The sequence below is a fragment of the Rhipicephalus microplus genome, chromosome X (assembly GCF_043290135.1).
Source record: "Rhipicephalus microplus isolate Deutch F79 chromosome X, USDA_Rmic, whole genome shotgun sequence".
Taxonomy (NCBI): Eukaryota; Metazoa; Arthropoda; class Arachnida; order Ixodida; family Ixodidae; genus Rhipicephalus; species Rhipicephalus microplus.
In genome coordinates, this window is record NC_134710.1 from 271,345,088 (window position 1) to 271,351,205 (window position 6,118).

The 6,118-nt window shown below is 49.3% G+C and overlaps 1 pseudogene; it reads left to right on the forward strand.

Annotated features, from left to right (window-relative positions):
- The first annotated feature begins 5,123 nt into the window (after positions 1–5,123).
- Positions 5,124–5,825, forward strand: LOC142777168 (uncharacterized; annotated as a pseudogene).
- Positions 5,826–6,118: the final 293 nt, after the last annotated feature.

Genomic DNA, 6,118 nt, shown 5'->3' on the forward strand with positions numbered 1-6,118 from the left:
ACTTTTACCCTAATTAAAATGTCAGTTCTCTAGTTGAGACTCACTGACGAGGCCCTGCGATCAACCGTGAGGATTGTCTCTGCAGAAGAATTAATACCGGCATTTCTCCTTTTGCCGCTGCTTAATTTCGCAAGGCATCAAGCGAGTATGTTAAGAACTTCGGTAGCTGTTTTGTACTTTACAAGGAAAAAAAGTTGCGTCGCTTTGCAAAATGGCACTCGCACTTATTTATTGCCTCTTGCCTTTGATAACTTGCTCAGGTAAATTGAATGATGTGTGGGGTTTAACGTCCCAAAACCACCATATGGTTATGAGAGACGCCGTAGTGGAGGGCTCCAGAAATTTCGACCACCTGGCATTCTTTAACGTGCACCGAAATCTGAGCACACGGGCCTACAACATTTCCGCCTCCATCGGAAATGCAGCCGCCGCAGCCAGGATTCGTACCCGCGACCTGCGGGTCAGCAGCCGAGTACCTTAGCCACTAGACCACTGCGGCGGGGCGTTGTTCAGGTAAATTACACAGATGTCATTCATTTCAAGCTTTTGTTCCTCAAGCGCCCCGTGCAGCCAGAACATAAAAATGGAGTAAATGTTTTTTATTTCGTAATCAGCATCCATATTTTAGTAATTCTGAATGCCGGTATCGTCATCTCTCTCAAACATTGATGACAATTTTCTCGCATAAATGTCCCGTGTATAAGATGTGGTAAAAATACCTTTTAAATTACATTAATTGACGTTTTTCACTTCCTCTTCCACTTCAAATTTCTGCACCATGCTAGCTTTTGCAGGGCTAAACTTTGTAATTGTGGTCCATCAGATCAGGGGAATTTGATACCATTGGTTTCCTTCTAATGGTGTGCTTTCTTATAAGGTTAGTTGCGAGACGGCGCAGTGGTGTGTATTTGTTCTTCTTGCGTCCTTGTTTTTTCACTGTGTCGATTTCAACATGCAAGCAATGCATCTGCGCAGAGATTTGAAAATAGTCAGCACAACAGCAGAGAAAGCAACACTAGTGACACGAGGACAAACGCAGGCTTCCAACTGAAATTTATACAACATACAATATATAGCCCACACCCAAATATTTACATGCTCATGGTAAGAAAAAATAAATTACGTGAAAGTACACTGAAACAAAGAAAAGAAAAAACTAAGGCAAAATAGGTCATGACGATGAATACAGGTAAGCCAGTTCTTCATGAGATAGGAACATCGAAGGTTTAATGCTTCCAGCTTCCTTTAGCTGTTTATGCAGCTTCAATGATAATCCTGGTGCTATCATAAAGGTCAGCTGCAAGAGCTTGTGTCTTCTCAAAGAGAGGCTGGCAACCACATTCTCGATTAACAATCAGAAGCCAAAGAACTATCTCTATCTGCGGTTTTTACTTTTTGACAATGTTCCTGCAACTGTGTATTTCTGCACCCGTCTCTTTGACCCACATAACTGGGTTCACAGAACCAACATATGCTGTAATCGATGCCTACTGCATAGTCAACAAAGTTTTGTGGTGCAAAGCTTGGCTATGGTTCAAAGGTCTTTCAACAACACTACTTCAAACACATAAATGAGATTGCTTATTCAGTGCATTGGTTAAACAAGAAAGTTTCTAAACATATGGTTACTGAAAAATTTGCAAAAAAAAATACATGAGTAGGGACGTTTCTTTAGGTTCTCATAGTTAGAAATACGATGGCCAGCGCCTGTCTGAGAAAATACAAGTTCTGATGACTCATCCTCATGATGGCACCCAGAACCTTCAATACTTTTTTTCTGCAAAGAACTTGCTTATAAGGATTCACTGGAATGTTCTATATCGCTGCTTTTAGTTTTTTTCTTGTGTGGTCTCTGTGAATTTATGTTTCACTTGATTTTTTTTCAGCATAAGCATGATGCTTTAATCTCGGGTGTAGGCAATAAATTTTGGAGTTGTGATAAATTTCAATTAGATGTCGGCTCTAAATCTCGATTCACTTGTGTTGCTGTGTTTAGCGCTGAACAGTTTGAAGTACGGAATACCAACTAGTTTGCAGGCACATGATGCTCCATGCGTAGAAACATGGGTTACTAGCCACACGTTCGCAGTCGAATGTTTTTTCATTGCTCGTGCAGCCATGGAAGCGAATAGCGAGGATTGATTGAGCATGTGGGTGTCACATGGGCACTTTCTCTAGAGAGCGCATGATGTTGATCAAATCACTCCAGCTGTGTTGGGTCTGGGGAGCCCTCTATGGGATTGTGTACATAAAAGATGGTGTACTAATAAACGGGGTCACTTGTGTTGGGAACGCGGAGCGTGCGTCTCGTTACTGCGGCCCTCGGGCTTCGGCCTGCATCCCTGGCCGCCTCTGCTCGAACATGCCCACGACATGGTCTCAGAAGTGGAATCTCTGGTTCCTGGCTTCCGTCATGGCTAAGAACGACGCTTCCCTTTCCACCGGTACGGTTACCAATCTTCCTGATCTCACCCCCGCGGTCACCGGTCTTCCTCTTCCTGCCTTTGCTCCAGCCAGTCTCCGGAGCCCGCCTCTGTTTTCCTTCAGCGATGCAGGCGAGTGGCTTCCCTGCCTACAGTAGTTCGATTACTACGCTTTTTAAAGACGTTAGTCTTTCTTGGGGCCTTCGGCGCAAAAATTTCGGTCTGTATGTCTGCACATTTGTCTGTTTGTCAACTCTTAAGGGCATCGGGTACTTGAAACGGCCGACCCCATCCACAGCGCCCACCTATGTTGCTCAAAGTTGAGCGTTCTTGCTTGTGCAATTGTCAATCAAAAAGCATTTATTGCGCATGTCTGGGGCATCTTAACAGGTATATATTCTGCATGTATGTCTCTTATTAGAAAAGGCATACATAAGTAATTTTAAGGACCGTAGCGCTTATCACGCTGCGCTGACCATGAAACGCTTGCACGGAACTGAGGTGAGCGTTTCCAACGCTTTGCTAAAACGAAATGGTGGTGGCACCTACCCGCCGCCTTGCGTTCTACCCCTTATCACCTCTGAGACGGGCGCGCATACCCGTCTCAGAGCCACGCGCTTTGTTTTCTAAGACAACTGCCAGATGGCGCTTATGTCTCACGTGTCACGCGACTTGATGCGCTTGTTCGCCTCCGCTGCACACTCGAGGCACTCTAACGCAGCGCCTCCAGAATACCATTCACCGATTTTCTTGCGCACCAAATCAACATCAAATAAATGTCTTGTTCACTCTCTTCACACGCAAGACTATCGTCTTTCGACAGCATTGGCAGATTACATGCAGATACGGGGCCAATTTTTTAACTGGCATGCACGCAGCGCAGGTCAAGACGCGGGTTAGGACGCTCCTCTACTTCAAGGTCCTCGGGCACGCGTCGTCCTCAGATCGCTCATGTCCGATGAAGACGCTTACAAGTCGTACGCGGAACTCACCCGGTCGCTCATAAGCTACTTCGTGCACGAAATAAACGAGGTGTACGAGAGTGCTCGCTTCCACAAGCAGAAGCAACAGCCCGGCAAGGAAGCTGACAGTTTCTTCAGTGCCCTGAAAAACATGGTATGCAAGTGAAATTATTTGTCGCCAGCTGTCTAATAGCGTCTTGTTCGTGACAGTTTGGTCGTAGATTTGCTGGAATCACGTCTCTCGGACAAACTGAGCTAAACCCCGAGCCCCCCCTTGAACGATGCACTCGTGCAAGCCCGTCAACACGAAGCCCGGAGTGCGAAAAGCAATGCCTGACCTTCGCCGCTGAGCAACCGCCGTCGGCGTATCACGCCAACTCGGCTACTTCCTGTAATCTAGCGCAGCGTCAAAATGGACTACATGACAAACGGGACTCTGGCAAGAAGAGCCATGGCGGCGAAGCCTCGGTAGCTTCCAGAGCGGCAGCCACAGCGGGCAGTGCCAATTTCGCGGTCACGAGTTTCACCGATGGTCGAACTGCCCAGTTGCCAAAGCGATTTGTAATCGCTGCAAGAAGCGAGGTCACTTCGCGTTAATGTGTCGCTCGAAGAAGCGTCTCGGATCTGTGTAGCTACACGCCGTCACGGCGGTGGCTCAGAATGGACGCTACGTAGAAGTACACGCCGACGGGCACCCTCGTCTATAAAGTAGACTCCGGCACCGACGTCTCGGGGGTGCCACATACATTTCTTGGCTGCCCAGCCGAACTCGACAAGCCACGTGGCGAAGAACTTTTTGGGCTCGGCAAACAGGCTTTGAAGCTTCTTGGTGCCTTCTGCACGGCTGTCTTGGTGGGGCAGACAAATTAACGAACAGCTATACTTCGTCGAAGGTCTAGAGAAACCTCTTCTCGGCTATCCTGCCATCGTTGCCTTTGGTGTCAAGTTTGTCGGCACTGTCACGCCAGCTCGGCCGGAAACGCAGCCTCGAGACGTCCCTCCAGCCCTTCGCACCGACCTATCCCTCCTACTCCGCGTTATTCCTCCCACTTTTGCGGTACTGCTCGATGACTTTCGAGCTCGCCAGGCTGCAGATTGGGAGTGCGCGCAGCCCAAGACTTACTGCCAGCAAGGATGGCCTCGGAAGCAGAATCTGTCTCTCAACATGGGTCAGTTTTGGGCTCATCGTGCTGAGATAACTATCAAAGACGGCCTTTTTTTAAAGTGGAAGCCTATTGGTGCCCACTTCTCTGTGCAAGCACGTTTTTTTTCCTGGTTCATGATGGGCACCTTGGAGTTAACCACTGCCGCCCCATCGCCAAGGGGGCTGTTTGGTGGCCAACTATGGGAAACCAGATCAAGGCCATGGTGAAAAACTGTCCCAATTGCACCACCACGCGGGTACAGCGAGCAGAGCCACTGCTTCTTACGGTATCGCCTAGCCGCCCTTGGGAGTGGGTCGGGGTGGACATCTTTCGTCACGACCGAGCAGACTACCTTCTCCTCGTCGACTAATACTCGAGGTACCCCGAAGTGCTGACCCTTCGCTTTACGACATCCGCAGTGGTGATCTCCATTATCAAAATTGTCTTTGCAAAACATGGATCCCCGAGACACTCGTCTACGACAACGGACCGCAATTTTCGTCGGCAGAGTTGCGCGCCTTCTCCCTGAATCACGGCTTTTCTCATACAACAGCAGTCTCGGGTACCTTCAGCCTAACGATGAAGTCGAGCGCATGGAATGGATGGTCAAGGAACTCTTCAAGAAGTATCCGGATGGGCCCTTGGCTCTCCTGTCGTACAGCAATGCACCTGGCGTCACCGGCTGCAGCCCTGCTCAGCTGCTGATGAAACGCAGCCTCCGTGCTCATCTTCCAGTGCCTCCAGCCACACTTCTTCCCAAATCTCCTTGCGCTGCCGACTTCAACAGGCGTGACCCGGCCCAACGTCGCCGCCAGTGTCAAGATTTGAACCATCGGGACGCTGAGAAGTACCTACGTCCTCTGGAGGAAGGGAAGTGAGTGTGGATTCGGGAGACAGAGTGTGCAAGCACAGTGCTCAGTCCCGCGCAGCACCCACGTTCTTATGTGGTACAGACGGGCGCAAGGGCTATTGTTCGCAAGTGGAGACATCTGATACCTCAGCAGTCTCAGGCACTGGGCGATGGTGAACTTTTGGTCCCTCAGCAGAGTGAACCATCGGTTGGTGGTGACTTCAGTAGCATCAATCCACTGCCAGAAGTATCCTCAACCCCACTGCAGACTTCCACTCGTCCAGTGCCTGAGTGTAGCAGTCCTTCGCCACCTGCTGATATCGTTACCCCGTCACCAGCTGCCTCGCCACAGGTTGCTCCAGCTACCCCTTCAATACCGCCGGCGTCAAGCGTGTGCACATGGTCGGGACGTAGCATCAGGCCTCCTGTGTGGCTGAGCTTGTAGTGAACCTTGAAATCATTAAGTTTCATACCTGGTAGATGTTAAGGCCTGTATTGCTTTTGTTCATCTCGAAAAGAGGGATCTAGAGGGCGTGTGATGTTTGATTGATTGATTTGTGGGGTTTAACGTCCCAAAACCACCATATGATTATGAGAGACGCCGTATATGAAGGGCTCCGGAAATTTCGACCACCTGGGGTTTTTTAACGTGCACCCAAATCTGAGCACATGGTCCTACAACATTTCCGCCTCCATCGGAATTGCAGCCGCCGCAGCCGGGATTCGATCCCGCGACGT